The sequence below is a fragment of the Passer domesticus genome, chromosome 3 (genome assembly GCF_036417665.1).
Source record: "Passer domesticus isolate bPasDom1 chromosome 3, bPasDom1.hap1, whole genome shotgun sequence".
Taxonomy (NCBI): Eukaryota; Metazoa; Chordata; class Aves; order Passeriformes; family Passeridae; genus Passer; species Passer domesticus.
Window position 1 is genome coordinate 18,020 of NC_087476.1, and position 15,590 is coordinate 33,609.

General features: G+C 49.0%; 6 long non-coding RNA genes across 6 annotated transcripts; all 6 read right to left on the reverse strand.

The window, feature by feature from the left end:
- Positions 1-211: 211 nt before the first annotated feature.
- Positions 212-3,411, reverse strand: LOC135295709 (uncharacterized). Its single transcript, XR_010357828.1, has 6 exons — positions 2,517-3,411; positions 2,389-2,416; positions 2,269-2,313; positions 2,124-2,167; positions 2,000-2,040; positions 212-1,918 (listed from the first exon to the last, which is right to left on the reverse strand). It is a non-coding gene; the product is annotated as an uncharacterized LOC135295709 (long non-coding RNA).
- A 255-nt stretch (positions 3,412-3,666) lies between these two features.
- Positions 3,667-4,114, reverse strand: LOC135295710 (uncharacterized). The gene is made up of 3 exons (XR_010357829.1): positions 4,085-4,114; positions 3,823-3,990; positions 3,667-3,740 (listed from the first exon to the last, which is right to left on the reverse strand). It is a non-coding gene; the product is annotated as an uncharacterized LOC135295710 (long non-coding RNA).
- A 1,243-nt stretch (positions 4,115-5,357) lies between these two features.
- On the reverse strand, positions 5,358-8,348 carry LOC135297843 (uncharacterized). Its single transcript, XR_010359768.1, has 8 exons — positions 7,548-8,348; positions 7,442-7,469; positions 7,181-7,347; positions 7,036-7,098; positions 5,897-6,958; positions 5,755-5,796; positions 5,591-5,670; positions 5,358-5,437 (listed from the first exon to the last, which is right to left on the reverse strand). It is a non-coding gene; the product is annotated as an uncharacterized LOC135297843 (long non-coding RNA).
- A 621-nt stretch (positions 8,349-8,969) lies between these two features.
- LOC135297845 (uncharacterized) lies at positions 8,970-10,302 on the reverse strand. Its single transcript, XR_010359770.1, has 3 exons — positions 10,230-10,302; positions 9,104-10,152; positions 8,970-9,003 (listed from the first exon to the last, which is right to left on the reverse strand). It is a non-coding gene; the product is annotated as an uncharacterized LOC135297845 (long non-coding RNA).
- Positions 10,303-10,393: 91 nt separating this feature from the next.
- Positions 10,394-11,903, reverse strand: LOC135297844 (uncharacterized). Its single transcript, XR_010359769.1, has 3 exons — positions 10,807-11,903; positions 10,663-10,704; positions 10,394-10,566 (listed from the first exon to the last, which is right to left on the reverse strand). It is a non-coding gene; the product is annotated as an uncharacterized LOC135297844 (long non-coding RNA).
- Positions 11,904-11,991: 88 nt separating this feature from the next.
- Positions 11,992-12,680, reverse strand: LOC135297846 (uncharacterized). Its single transcript, XR_010359771.1, has 3 exons — positions 12,556-12,680; positions 12,261-12,414; positions 11,992-12,071 (listed from the first exon to the last, which is right to left on the reverse strand). It is a non-coding gene; the product is annotated as an uncharacterized LOC135297846 (long non-coding RNA).
- Positions 12,681-15,590: the final 2,910 nt, after the last annotated feature.

A 15,590-nucleotide genomic window follows, 5' to 3' on the forward strand; every position in this document is an offset into this window, starting at 1 on the left:
ACCCCAAACAGCGGCACACATCGGTGGCGCCCCTCGGGAACGTGGGTCCCGGGAGCCTCCAAAAAAATCCTCCTGCCTGACAAAAACCCCGGTCCCGGGACGGTCCGCCCCCAAACTTTGGCGATGAACGTCGCCTCGCGGACCGGCCGGGACCGAGGAAAAAAAAACCCAGCCGGGGGGGAAAAAAAAAAACCCCGGCTGGGGATTTTTTATTCTAAATTTTAAAATGAGTTGAAAATCCTGAAAGGCAAACATCACACACACAAGGTTAGAACCGGTCAGCACTCACTCGCACGTGCAGAGACAAGCGGACGTAGACAGTCGCTTGCACTCACGCAGACTCACACGCTCTTCGACTTACATGCTCGCTGCAGCCCTTACTTGAAACCCTGAAGAACGTGCTTCAACACATCATCCGGCTGCAACTCCTAGACGTCACATGGTAGATTCCGGGAAAATCGGTCGCCTCGGGGACCTGTGAGACAACGGGAGGTGGTCAACAAGTGGCTGACAGCTAGGACTTGTACCTGCTCTGGGCCCCTAAGTTTTCTACCCAAAATCCAATAGAAGACAGATGAATGGTAACGTTTTTATAATTGTTCTACCTAACTGTGACTACATACCAGGGCAGGGCAGCTCCGACCGTAAGTGACGCAATATAAGTACACACAATATAAGCCAACACAGGTACATACAGTACAAGTACATATGATATAAGCCAACATAATTACATGCCATACAAGTACATTCAATATAAGCCAACATAATTACATACCACACAAGTACATGCAATATATGCCAACATAATTACATACAATATAAGCCAACATAGGTTCATACAATATAATTACATACAATATAAGCCAACATAGGTACATACAACATAAGCACAGACAATGTAAACCAGGACTTCAGATAACTCTCTGGAAGATGAATTCTTGAGCACCATACCCTTTGAGAAGATGGAACCTACAGAACTATGGCACTCACATGAGGAGGGTGTAAGACACTCCCTATAGAAGCCCAAGAGAATGGCACAGGAAGAAAAAGGCACTACCACAGCTCAGATGGAAGACTGATGAAAACATCTTGTCTACTTCTTCGTGTCTCAAAGAGTAAAAATGTAAAGATGGCAGAATAAGCGATGTCCAGGAAGGAACGCGAGTAAAATGTGGCCGATACGGCACGGAATGATGCCGATATGGCATCGAGATGTAACGAAGGCCTATGCATGGAAGATGATGCACACAGACTACACAACACAGACACCGTAACGTAGACAACATAACAAAGACACAGATAACATGACACAGACACAAGTGGAAACCGCCTGGCAGTTTCACTCAAGATTCCTAGTGCAAGATGAGCCAGAGGCCAAAGATGCCAAAGGAAAGTGAGTCCTATGGCAACAGCGTGTGATGATGAAATGCAACTCCTTAAAAGAGGTTAGCGCCAAAGCAGTTAAGAGGATGCTCGGGAGGCTCGGTGGGCCTAGAGAAGGAAGCAGAGACTGCCAGGTGATGGTGGCTATAGCTCTGGACCTGAAGGCGAGCTCCTCGGGAGAAAGATCCGCGACGACGTTGAGGGTCGAAGGAGGCTGACGACGCAAAGTTCACGAGAACGCGGAGATGGGTCGGAACTGCCCTGCCCGGCAAAGGCTCCGGTGAGGCCGAGGAGAAACCCTCTCCCTTTACTTCTGAGGGACCTGTTCCGCTACAGATTGCTCCGCTAAGCTAACATCAAATTGCCTCCTGTGATAGTAAAGCTTTTTCCCTTTCTCCCAACTACTTAGCTTTTGGAAGGCCCCAGCACTTAGCTTTTGGAAGACGAGCTGACAAAAATCCATCGCCAGTTGGACGTGGATGTTGAGACGGTCTCGTGTGCTTCCAAACTTTGGCTACAAAGCTCCTCGCAGTACCTAAGACAAAACAGAAAATGTGACTATTGCCCTCAACAACAGTAATCCCCGGGACTCCTCCACACCACTGCCCCAGCTCACCTTAAATCTTGATTTGACTCCAGAGTCTGGCCGGAAGATACCTGCAAAAAAAGAAAAGGTACACGCTTAGCATGCTGCTGCATAATGTTCACCTATGAGTCACTCTGCCTAAACAGCGACTCACCCGCTCGCCTCTGTTCCTTGGCGCACCAAGGGCAGTGACGGCACCTGCAAAGAAACAAAGCAAAAAAGCATGCTGAGATACTGTGAAAACACAATCTCCCTAACCTGACAAATAAGCCAGAAGTACACAATAAGCTTGCACCCACCTGGCATCGGGCATCCTTGGCCAGCACGGGTTGCAAGTGGACCACCTAAAATAAAAAAACAGTGGATGCTTAGAGTTCCACCAGAAATTGAGACCCCAGTGTCCACTGGTCACTGCTCACCTTGACTGCTGCTATATGGCTTTACTTCCTAAAAAATAAAGAAAAAGAACAATACTGTAACAGAAAGTCACCATTTACATTCCCCCTTGCAGAGACAGGGACTGACCTGATCAGGGGAACCCACTCACCTGGGATAGGGTGCTCTGCCATGGATTTTATCCGTCTGCATCTGAAAGAAAGTCAGAACAAAAGTCAAAGGGCTGCAGAACAACTTCACAGCTCCAGACACCTTGGGTCAACCTAGGAATACCATCCAGAGTCCAACTACACCCCATACTACAAATTTCAAGCCCCCAGGCTTTGTCCTATTACACCAGGCTACGCAGCAGGGCAGAGCAGCTCCGGCACAAATAGTGCAGACACCCGTGACACAGGACAGGACGTGACAAACAATGGGGACACAACAGGGACAGAAATCTCAGGGCAAGAGGAATTACTGCAAGGACAGAGAGAACGCAAATTAGATGACTGGGGTGAGACCGATGGCGAGCTGTAGAGGCTCAGAGAACCCTGGAGGAAGAATCTGCTAAGACAATGGTCTACACCAAGAACTACAAAGATGGATGTCTGAGAATCCTACGGTCAGAATCCTCTACCTATCCTTACATTCTTACAATTCCTAATCTGCCATAATGGATCCTTGCAATGCACAGCAGTATGTACTGTTCAGAACAAGACCTGTAAAGACATCAGACCGGATGTTCTAAAGAGAAATGCAAGTCCAATGCCTGTCTGAGCTCCCAAGTCAAAAGACCTATGGCATTGGGGCCAGGCCAAGAAATGCAGGGATCAGAGATGCTAAGAGTGATGCCAGGGTTTCTGATGGGCCCCTCAAAGGGCTAAGGTAGATGATGTATGACATGGGACATATAAACAACACATAAGGCATATTAGACAAGTGACACAACACACACCGGGACTGCTCTACCCTGCACACCTCAGCACTCGGATCAAAAGTGACACTTTCCCTTTATGTGGCCTAAGGGGACACTTCTTAGATAGCCTCAGCCCCAAAGCTGACTCAAAAACCCCTCCCAGCAAGTCCCAACCCAGCAACCCCCTTTCCTCCCCTCTGTGGTTCATAGCCCTCGACTTATCTCGCAGACATCAGGGGATGCCAATCTGCATCAGGTGCAAAAGAAGGCCACCTCGCCATCTGGGAAGTTCCTGCTGTCACTGGGCTGCTGCCTCAAAGCTACATTAAAGAAAACCAAACATCAGTGTATGGTCCTGCCAGCACATTGCCCAAAACCCAACTCTTCCACTACTCACCATCTCCTCAGAATGCCCAGCTCCTCAGGCCGTAAGCTTCAGCAACGCTTGGAGGCCGATGCCGTGGTCACGAGGTGCGCCTGGGTTAAGGGGAGACAGGGAGATGTGGCGTAGCTGAAACCTGAGCGGACCCTCGCTCCTCCTCCCTATTCCCCGACTCACCGCAACTCCTCGGCGGCTGCCAAAGGCCAGCCCGATGGCACCTTTAAACAGAAAGGTTCAGGGCTTCATCACAGAGTCCTGCAATACGTCCACAGGGCTCACAAGAGCAGCAAACCCGGTCCATCAGCCGGTTGGGGAGGGGGGCTTGGCATACTCCAAATGGATTGCCTAAAGCACACAAACAAGAGTGGAGGCTTAGAGTTGCACCAGAAACTGAGACCTCAGCAATAACAAATGCTTCTGTCCACTGGTCACCGCTCACCTTGACTGCTGATATCCGGCTTTACCTCCTAAAAATAAAAACAAAGAACAGTGCTGTAACAGAGTTACCATTGACACTTCCCCTGCAGGGACAAACGGTGACTGACCTGCTCAGAGGAACCCCCTCAGCCGGGATGGGGTGCTCTGCCACGGATTTCATCCGCCTGCATCTGAAAGAAAGTCAGGGCAAAAGTCAAAGGGCTGCAGGATAACTTCACTGCTCCAGACACCTTGTGTCCATCTACAAATCCCATCTAGAATCCAACTGCACCCCCTACTACAAATTTCAAGCCCCCAGGACTTGTCCTATCACACCAGATTATGCAGCAGGGCAGAGCAGCTCCAGCACAAATATGTGCAGACACCCGTGACACAGGACAGGACGTGACAAACAATGGGGACAAAACAGGGACAGAAATCTCATGGCAAGAGGAATGAGTGCAAGGAACAAGAGAATACAAGATTAGATGACCGGGGTGAGACTGATGGCGAGCTGATGAGGCTCAGAGAACCCTGGAGGAAGAATCTGCTAAGACAATGGTTTATTCCAAGAACTACAAAGATGGATGCCTGAGAATCCTACGGTCAGAATCTTCTACCTATCTTTGCAGTCTCACAAGTCCTAATCGGCCATAATGGATCCTTGCAATGCACAGCAGTACATACAGCTCAGAACAAGACCTTACAGGACATTTGACTGGATGCTCCTAAAGAGAAATGCAATTCCAATGCCTGTCCGAGCTCCTGAGTCAGAAGTCCTATGGCATTGGTGCAAGGCCAAGGAATGCAGGGATCAGAGATTCTAAGAGTGATGCCAGGGTTTCTGTCAGGCCACTCAAAGGGCTAACGTAAAAGACATGAAACAGCCAAACAACACATAATGCACAATAGCCACGTGACACAACACAAACTGGGACTGCTCTGCCCTGCACACTTCAGCACTGGGATCAAAAGTGACACTTTGCTTTTGTGTGGCCTCAAGACAACATTTCCTGGATATCCTCAGCTCCAAAGCTGACTCAAAAATCCCACCTGGTGAGTCCTGACACAGCAGCCCCCTTCCATCCCCTCTGTGAGTCATAGCCCTCAACTTATCTCTTGGCTGTCCAGGAATGAGAACCCACATCAGGTGCAAAGGAAGGCCACCAGGCTGTCTGGGAGGTTCCTGCTGTCACCGGGCTGCTGTCTCCTAGTCTGTCAAGATAAAGAAAACCAAACATCAGTGCATCATCTTAGCAGCACATCAACCAAAACCCAACAATTCTGCTACTCACCGCCTCCTAAGAATGATCGGGTCCTTGGGCCGCACGCTTCAGCCGTGCTTTGAGACCGATTCCATCATTGCAGGGTACGCCTAGGTAAAGGGGAGACACGTGAGGTGACACTGCTGAAACCTGAGTGGACCCTGGCTCCTCCTCACTACGACTCCATGGCCATTCCTGAGGGCGACCCAGAAGGGACCATTAAATAGATAATTTCAAGGCTTCATCACAGGGTCCTGCAATACCTCCACAGGGCTCACAAGAGCAGCAAACCTGGTCCATCAGCTGTTGGTGACAGGGACTTGGGATAATCACAGTGAATTACCTAAGGAACAAAAACAAGAATAGATGCTTAGCGTTGCAACAGAACTTGAGACCTGAGCAATAACTGCTTCTCTCCCATGCTCACCTTACCCACTTCTCCTTGACTGCTGCTATACGGCTATACTTCCTGAAAATAAAGAAAAAGAACAATGCTGTAACAGAGTCACCATTTACGCATCCCCTGCAGAGACAAACAGTCACTGACCTCCTCAAGGGAACCTACTCACCGGGGATGGGGTGCTGTGCCATGGATTTTATCCGTCTGCATCTGAAAGAAAGTTAGGACAAAAGTCAAAGGGCTGCAAGACAACTTCACAGCTCCAGACACCTTGGGTCAACCTAGGAATACCATCCAGAGTCCAACTACACCCCATACTACAAATTTCAAGCCCCCAGGATTTGTCCTATTACACCAGGCTACGCAGCAGGGCAGAGCAGCTCCGGCACAAATAGTGCAGACACCCGTGACACAGGACAGGACGTGACAAACAATGGGGACACAACAGGGACAAATCTCAGGGCAAGAGGAATTACTGCAAGGACAGAGAGAACGCAAATTAGATGACTGGGGTGAGACCGATGGCGAGCTGTAGAGGCTCAGAGAACCCTGGAGGAAGAATCTGCTAAGACAATGGTCTACACCAAGAACTACAAAGATGGATGTCTGAGAATCCTACGGTCAGAATCCTCTACCTATCCTTACATTCCTACAATTCCTAATCTGCCATAATGGATCCTTGCAATGCACAGCAGTATGTACTGTTCAGAACAAGACCTGCAAAGACATCAGACCGGATGTTCCTAAAGAACAATAAAATTCCAATGCCTGAGCTCCCGAGTCAAAAGACCTATGGCATTGGCGCCAGACCAAGGAATGCAGGGGTCAGAGATGCTAAGAATGACGCCAGGGTTTCTGTCAGGCCACTCAATGGGCTAATGTACAAGATGTGTGACATGAGATATATAAACAACACATAAGGCATATTAGACAAGTGACACAATACACACCGGGACTGCACTGCCCTGCACACCTCAGCACTCGGATCAAAAGTGACACTTTCTCTTTATGTGGCCTAAGGGGACATTTCTTGGATAGCCTCAGCCCCAAAGCTGACTCAAAAACCTCTCCCAGCAAATCCCAACCCAGCAACCCCCTTTCCTCCCCTCTGTGGTTCATAGCCCTCGACTTATCTCGCAGACATCAGGGGATGCCAATCTGCATCAGGTGCAAAAGAAGGCCACCTCGCCATCTGGGAAGTTCCTGCTGTCACTGGGCTGCTGCCTCAAAGCTACATTAAAGAAAACCAAACATCAGTGTATGGTCCTGCCAGCACATTGCCCAAAACCCAACTCTTCCACTACTCACCATCTCCTAATGCCATTAGCTTCAGCAACGCTTGGAGGCCGATGCCATCGTGGCAGCGTGTGCCTGGTTTAAGGAGAGACAGGGAGATGAGGCATTGCTGAAACCTGAGCGGACCCTCACTCCTCCTCCCTATTCCCCGACTCACCGCAACTCCTCGTCGGCTGCCGAAGGCCAGCTCGATGGCACCTTTAAACAGAAAGGTTCAGGGCTTCATCACAGAGTCCTGCAATACTTCCACAGGGTTCACAAAAGCAGCAATCCCGTCCATCAGCCGGTTGGAGAGGAGGGCTTGGCATACTCCAAATGGATTGCCTAAAGCACACAAACAAGAGTGAAGGCTTAGAGTTGCACCAGAAACTGAGACCTCAGCAATAACAAATGCTTCTGTCCACTGGTCACCGCTCACCTTGACTGCTGATATCTGGCTTTACTTCCTAAAAACAAAGACAAAGCACAGTGCTGTAACAGAGTCACCACTTACACTTCCCCTGCAGGGACAAACGGTGACTGACCTGCTCAGAGGAACCCCCTCAGCCGGGATGGGGTGCTCTGCCATGGATTTTATCCGCCTGCATCTGGAACAAAGTTCGGACAAAAGTCAAAGGGCTGCAGGATAACTTCACAGATTCAGGCATCTTGTGTCCATCTACAAATCCTATCTAGAATCCAGCTACACCCCACATTACAAATTTCAAGCCCCCAGGACTTGTCCTATTACACCAAGCTATGCAGCAGGGCAGAGCAGCTCCGGCACAAATATGTGCAGACACCCGTGACACAGGACAGGACATGACAAACAAGGGGGACACAACAGGGACAGGAATCTCTTGGCAAGAGGAATGACTGCAAGGACTGAGAGAACGCAAGATTAAACGACCTAGATGAAACTGATGGCGAGTACGTACAGCTCAGAACAAGACCTGCAAAGACATCTGACTGGATGCTTCTAAAGAGAGGTGCAATTCTGATGCCTGCCCGAGCTCCTGAGTCAAAAGTCCTGTGGCATTGGTGCCAGGCCAAGAAATGCAGAGATCACAGATGCTAAGAATGATGCCAGGGTTTCTGATAGGCCCCTCAAAGGGCTAAGGTAAAAGACATGAGACAGCCACACAACACAATGCACAATAGCCACATGACAAAACACACGGGGACTGCCCTCCTCTGCTCAGCTCAGCACTGGGACCAAAAGTGACACTTTGCTTTTGTGTGGCCTCAAGACAACATTTCCTGGATATCCTCAGCTCCAAAGCTGACTCAAAAATCCCTCCTGGTGAGTCCTGACACAGCAACCCCCTTCCATCCCCTCTGTAAAGTCACAGCCCTCAACCTATCTCTTGGCTGTCCAGGAATGAGAATCCACATCAGGTGCAAAGCAAGGCCACCAGGCTGTCTAGGAGGTTCCTGCTCTCACCGGGCTGCTGTCTCCTAGTCTGTCAAGATAAAGGAAACCAGACATCAGTGCATCATCTTAGCAGCATATCGACCAAAACCCGAAAATTCTGCTACTCACCGCCTCATAAGAATGACCGGGTCCTCGGCCCGCATGCTTTGGCCGTGCTGAGACCAACGCCGTTGTCGCAGGGTACGCCTGGGTAAAGAGGAGATGAGGTGATGTAGCACAGCTGAGAACTGAGTGGACCCCAGCTCCTCCTCGATACCCCCCCAACTCACCACGGCTCCTTGGCCATTCCTGAGGGCTACCCAGAAGCAACCTTTAAACAGAAAATTTCAAGGCTTCATCACAGGGTCCTGCAATACCTCCACAGGGCTCATGAGAGCAGCAAACCTGGTCCATCGGCCGGTTGGTGACAGGGGCTTGGCATAACCTGAGTAGAATGCCTAAGGCACACAAACAAGAACAGAGGCTTAGAGCTGCAACACAAACTGAGACCTGAGCAATAACAAGTGCTTCTATCCACTGCTCACCTTGACCACTTCAACTTGACTGTTGCTATATTGCTTTACTTCCTAAAATAAAAAAAAAAGAACAATGCTGTAAAAGAGTCACCATTTACACTCCCCCTGCAGAGACAAACAGGGACTGACCTGCTCAGGGCAACCCACTCACCTGGGATGGGGCGCTCTGCCATGGATTTTATCCATCTGCATCTGAAAGAAAGTCAGGACAAATGTCAAAGGGCTGCAGGACAACTTCACAGCTCCAGACATCTTGGGTCAGCCTAGGAATATAATCTAGAGTCCAACTACAGCCCACACTACAAATTTCAAGCCCCCAGGATTTGTCCTATTACACCAGACTATGCAGCAGGGCAGAGCAGCTCCGGCACAAATATGTGCAGACACCCGTGACACTGGACAGGACAAACAAGGGGGACACAACAGGGACAGGAATCTCTTGGCAAGAAGAATGACTGCAAGGACTGAGAGAACGCAAGATTAGATGACCAGGATGAGACTGATGGTGAGCCGATGAGGCTCAGAGAACCCTGCAGGAAAAAGATGCTAACTGAATGATTTCTTTTAAGAACTGCAAAGATGGATGCATGTGAATCCTAAGGTCAGAATCCTCTACCTATCCTCATGTTCTTACAAGTCCTAATCCCCAGTAATGGATCCTTGCAAGGTACAGCTGTCCATACAGCTCAGAACAAGACCTGCAAAGACATCTGACTGGATGCTTCTAAAGAGAGGTGCAATTCTGATGCCTGCCCGAGCTCCTGAGTCAAAAGTCCTGTGGCATTGGTGCCAGGCCAAGAAATGCAGAGATCACAGATGCTAAGAATGATGCCAGGGTTTCTGAGAGGCCCCTCAAAGGGCTAAGGTAAAAGACATGAGAAAGCCAAACACACAGAACGCACAATAGACAAGTGACACGATACCCTCCGGGACTGCTCTGCCCTGCGCACCTCAGCACTGGGATCAAAAGTGACACCTGGCTTTTCTGTGGCCTAAGGGGCCACTTCTTGGACATCCCCATCTCCAAAGCAGACTCAAAAATCCCTCCCTGTAAGTCCCAAACCAGCACCCCACTATCATCCCCTCTGTGCGTCATAGCCCTCGACTTATCTGGAGATGCCACTCCGTGTCAGGTGCAAAAGACCTTCCCTCGCCGTCTGGGAAGTTCCTGCTGTCACTGGGCCGTTGTCTCTTAGTCAGCTGCATTCGAGAAAACAGAGCATCAATGCCTGATCTTGGCGGAACATCGGCCAAAACCCAACAATTCTGCTACTCACCGTTCTCCTAGCAATGCCTGGGTCTCTTATGAATGCCGCACGCTTCGGCTGAGCTTCGAGGCTGACGCCGTCGTTGCAGGGTTCACCTAGGTTAAGAGGAGAGAAGGGGATGTGGCATTGCTGACACCAGAGTGGACCCTTGCTCCTCCTCCCTATTCCCCGACTCACTGCAACTCCTCAGCCATTGCCAAAGGCTACCCAGGTGACACCTTTAAATAGGAAAGGCAGAGGCTTCATCACCAAGTCCTGTAATACTTCCACAGGGCTCATGAGAGCAGCGATCACAGTCTATCGGCCAGTGCGTGACGGGGAGTTATGCATAGTCCAAATGGATTGCCTAAAGCACACACAAACGAAAATGCATGCTTAGAGTTGCACCAGAGATTCAGATCTCAGCAATAACAACAGCTTCAGTCCACTGGTCACTGCTCACCTTGACCACCTTGCCTTGACTGCTGATATTCTGCGTTACTTTCTAAAAATAAACAAAAAGAACAATGCAGTAACACAGAGTCACCATTTACACTCCCCCTGCAGAGACAAACAGGGACTGACCTGCTCAGGGCAACCCACTCACCTGGGATGGGGCGCTCTGCCATGGATTTTATCCATCTGCATCTGAAAGAAAGTTAGGAAAAATGTCAAAGGGCTGCAGGACCACTTCACAGCTCCAGACATCTTGGGTCAACCTAGGAATATCATCTAGAGTCCAACTACAGCCCACACTACAAATTTCAAGTCCCTGAGACTTGTCCTATTACACCAGACTATGCAGCAGGGCAGAGCAGCTCCAGCAAAAATATGTGCAGACACCTGTGACACAGGACATGACAAACAATGGGGACACTAAACACAACACATTATGCTACACACCGTGTGAGGCAAGGATAAGAAAAAATTTCCTGGCAAGATTTATAATGGCAAGGACCAAGAGAACGCCAAAAGAGATGACTGATGCTAAGGTGACAGTGGATGGAGGAGGCTCCTCCAACGAGCACAAGAAAAGACTAGAACAGAGTGACCTGTTCTATGAACTGTTGGTCATGATGATCAAGATGGCTGTGAGACAATGCTATGTTTCAAATGTTCTCCATATCACACAATCTTATAAACCCCTGGATATTACAGCTCATGGCTGGAAAGGATGGATGGTGATACAGCCAGGCACAAGGCCTCAAGAGACATCTGACTCGATGCTTCTGAGATGTAACTCGGAGACACGGTCAAGCCCGCCGGTAAAAGAACGAATGATATCGGCATCCTACCGAGAAGTGAAAGCCTTTGAGAACCTAGAGATGATGGCTGATGCTTGTGGTAAGGGCCTTGACAGGAAAAGGCAGAGATATCTGATCCAAGAAGGCCCAAACACACAGTAGGTAACAGTACACCGGACAACACAACATAGACCAGAACTGTTCTGCACTGCACATCCTACAGCTGCATTCAGAGGTAGAGTGTCTCCCTTATGCTGTCTTAAGTGGCCACTTACAGGACATCCCTTTACCCTCTGCTAATTTTTAAATCTGTCCCAGGAATTCCCAACCCACTACTCTCCTATCCTCCCATCTCCAGGCCGTGGCCCCCAACTTATCTTTTGGATGACCGGTGATGTGAATCCATGTTGGACCTGAAATGAGTCTGCCTCAGAGCAGGTCTGCCATGGTCACCTGTTAACCTCTCCGTCAGCTGCAATAAAGTAAACCAAAAACAATGTATGAGTTTTGTGTTATGTGGGCCGAATCCCAGCAAGTCAGCTACTTGCCTTCTCCTGAGCATGCCAGGGTCCTTGAGTCTCCAGCTTCATCCTGAGTCCAAGGCTGTGGCTGTTATTATGAGTAGCACCTGGATTAGAGAGAGGCAAAGTTACATGGCATTTCTGTGACTGCAGTGGATGAGCTTGTGTGCTGTAAGCCATGTGAATGCTTCTGCTACAATTGTGAAAAGCCTTGGGAGGCCCTCAAATAGACACTGTTTCTTACCCTGCTGCCTTCAAAACCCCCCACAATAACTCCTAACCTGATACCTGCTCACCTTCCCTCTCCTAGTCACAATCCTCAACTCATCTGAAGTCTCAGTCTCAAACATCATCTTTGACACAATGCAGATGCCTTTTGTGACATGATGAATCTGCTGAAAAAAGGGTTGTACTTGACACAAACTGGAATTTCTGGAAGTTGCGCTCCTCCTAAAAAAAAAAAAAAAACCAAAAAGAAAACCAGAAATTACAGAAGCACCTTACCACCCCTAAACATACAATCCAGTATCTAAATACTAAATACACAAACCTAAATACTCCCTGTGTTCAGTACTGCTTTCTTCACAGTACCTTCAAAGCCTCTGTTGCTCCACATGCCCAAAAGCACCTGCTGAAAACAAGCTGAGATAAGCTGCAAGAGCCTCTTCACCAAAATGAAAGCAAAGCTCTTATCCCAGCAGATCCCAGAGAGGGAATGAAGCCCCTCTGCAAAGGCTGGGGTTAATATACCCCTGATGGTGCCCGCCTCTCATTCCCATGGCACCCAGGAAAAGGGAGGGGGCAAATCCCACCGGGTATAAAAGCCCTCAGAGTAGCTGCAGCTGTTTGGCTCCTCTGACTTGAATTCAAGGGGGCTAAAGGGCTTGTTATAGGAGAAAATTCTTCAGGAAAATGACAACACTTTCCTTTTTGCTGCAGCTACTTAGAGCAAAAGGGAAGAAAACTGGTAAGAAATAAAACTTTGTATTTAGGCAGCATAGCTAGATACATTGGGTAATTTGCTGTTACCTTACAAAATTATTCCTTTAGTGACTGCTAAGTAGTACTTCATGTGTGGCTAAGTAGGGTGGAGAAGAATGATATGAATATTCCAAGTCTCTTTAGGACCTCTATGAGGTCTACATTATAAATAAAATATAAATTAAAAAAAATACTCTCCTAGGTAGTGTAAGGGTTAAGTACATGCCAGGCTCACCCTTCTCTGGGATATTTGGTCCTAGGGCACAGAAAAGGTGCCCTGAAATGTAGTATTAAACCCTTAAAATGCTGAAAAAGGCAGAGCTTCCTTCAAGTGAACCCCTTAAAAGAATGAAATGGGGCAGCTACCTTCACTGAAACTGATAAAATGATAAATAAATGGCTTCTTCCCTTTAATTTAATCCCCTAAAAATTTGGGAAAAGCAGGGTTTTCCTCACTTTAAAACTCTCCAGAGATAAAAAAAGAGGGGTTTTTCCCTCAATCCAAACCCTTAAGAAGGAGGGGCAACTGGACTTCCTCCTCAATATAAGCCTTAGGATAACAAAAAGGAGGCAGTTACCCTTAATTTAAAACCATAAAAAACATTAAGGTTTTCCCCTTCCATTTAAACTGGAAAATAACAGAAAATGGGGACTCCCTGTCAATTAACACCACAGGCAACGCAGGGATGCTTTCAACTGAGACCATTAACATTGCAAGGGAAGCAGATTCCCTCACAATTTGCACAGAGAAACTATTGGAAAAGGAAGCTTTTTTCCCTCACTTTAAACCCCTTTTTTCTTACTAACCCCCCTCTTTTCTGGGACTACTGTGGAGGGCCTGGGGGCTCTGGGGAGGGACTGACACAGTAAAAGCGGAAATTCAAAAGCTCTCTCCTGGAACCCCACATGCTGTCTGCCCTGCTCAGGTGCTGCCCCGTGGCAAGAGAGTTCTTCCTTTGGCATTTTCTCAAAGCGATGCTCTGTGCCTGGGTGGGTCCAGCTGCTCCCTGGTCCCTGCTGAATGCTCCAATCATAGCTCCTGAAGGGAGGCTTGGATACCCCTGTTAGCCCCTCGGGACGAGCAGCTCCCTGTGCGGGTGTGCCCGGGTAGCACTCTGAAAATGGCTACTCACATGGGGGGCTGCTGGACCTTGGAGTGGGGGCTGAGGTGAAGAAAGGTCCTCTGGGGAGTTCCCTCCCCTACAAATCCCTTTGTATGCCCCTTAAACAATGGGGTGCCAGACTTTCCTTTCCAAGGAAATTAATAGTCTTTTTTCTCTGTGTGCCTGTGGCCAAATCTGGGATTCTGCCTCCAAAAATGCAGAGAACAATTTCTCACAGACTGCAGCTGCCAACACCAAGAACTCTTGCTGCCCTTGGAGTTCTTCTGCAAACGGACGTCGGCACGCAGCAGGGGTGAGTTTGGTTTTACAGCAACGAGGGCCGGTGCAGGATTTCTCCAGGAGCAAAGCTGCCCCCACCAAGAACTAGAGCTGTCCTGGCAGTGCCAAGCACCTCCTGCAAACTGGCATCAGGAAACTCAGGGGGTGAGTTTTCCTGTGCAGAATTTCTCCCAGACCAGAGCTGAGAGCATCTAACCCTAAACAAAACAACTTGGCTGGGTCTAAAACTTACAGCCTTTGCACCGGCAGCGTGGGACCCAACCTGCTGTGCCACCACTGGCCCCTTTCTAAAGCATTCCACTGCAGTCCTAAAACTTTGCCTTTTCAGAATGTGTTTCCTCTGACCCTGACCGTAATCTTCAAAATATGCTCAAGAATCCTACAATACCTTGAAAAAAGCCCCAACAATACCCTAAAAAATCGTAAAGAAGTCCTTGAAAACGTTCCAACATCCCCTAAATATCTTGTAAAGTCCGGGGAAAAAACCTCAAAAACACATGTTCAGCCCCCAAACTCTACCTCTTGCTCTCTAGCCTGCAGTTGTTGTCCCTACCTTTTTGCAGTGGGTCTTCTTGTCCTTGGAGGGCTCGTCCCTGTCCTGGTGTGAGGGTTGCTGTCTTGTCCCACTGGGAGGGTTCCGCTCTCCTCTCGCTGTTGGGGTTGCTGGGTTGTGCTGCTGTAGGGGGAAAAGGCTGTTGTTAGAGGGGCTGGTTACGGTGAGGCTAGGGCTGGGCTGAGGGGTGCAGCACCTGAACCCTAACTTGTCTCTTAAGCTGTACCCTGTAGCCCTGATCTCCCCTGGACTGTCCAGCCCTCAAGCCTTCTCCCTTTACCCCTCAACCCCTCCCTCTGCCCCGCAGCCCTCAGGCTCTGTGTGTAACCCTCAAGCCCCCCTCTCAGCTGCCCCTCAGCTCCTGTGTGTCACCCTTAATCCCTCTAATTTGCCCCTCAGCCCCCTGCTTCTCTGTGTCACCCTCCAGCTGCCCCTGCCACCCTCAGCATCTCTGTGTGTCACCTGCTGCCCCGTCTCACTGTTCCTCCCTAGGCTCCCAGTCTCTGTCACCCTCAAGCTACCCCTCAGCCTCCATGTGTCGTACCATGAAAAGACCCTAAAAATTCCCTAAAAGACCCCTAGTTGTCAAAGTGTCCTAAAACCCCCACAAAAACCTAAAAATAGCCTCAGAATACCCTTAAAATACATTAAAAATACCCTACTCTTAAAAAACCCTAAAATTCCCCAAA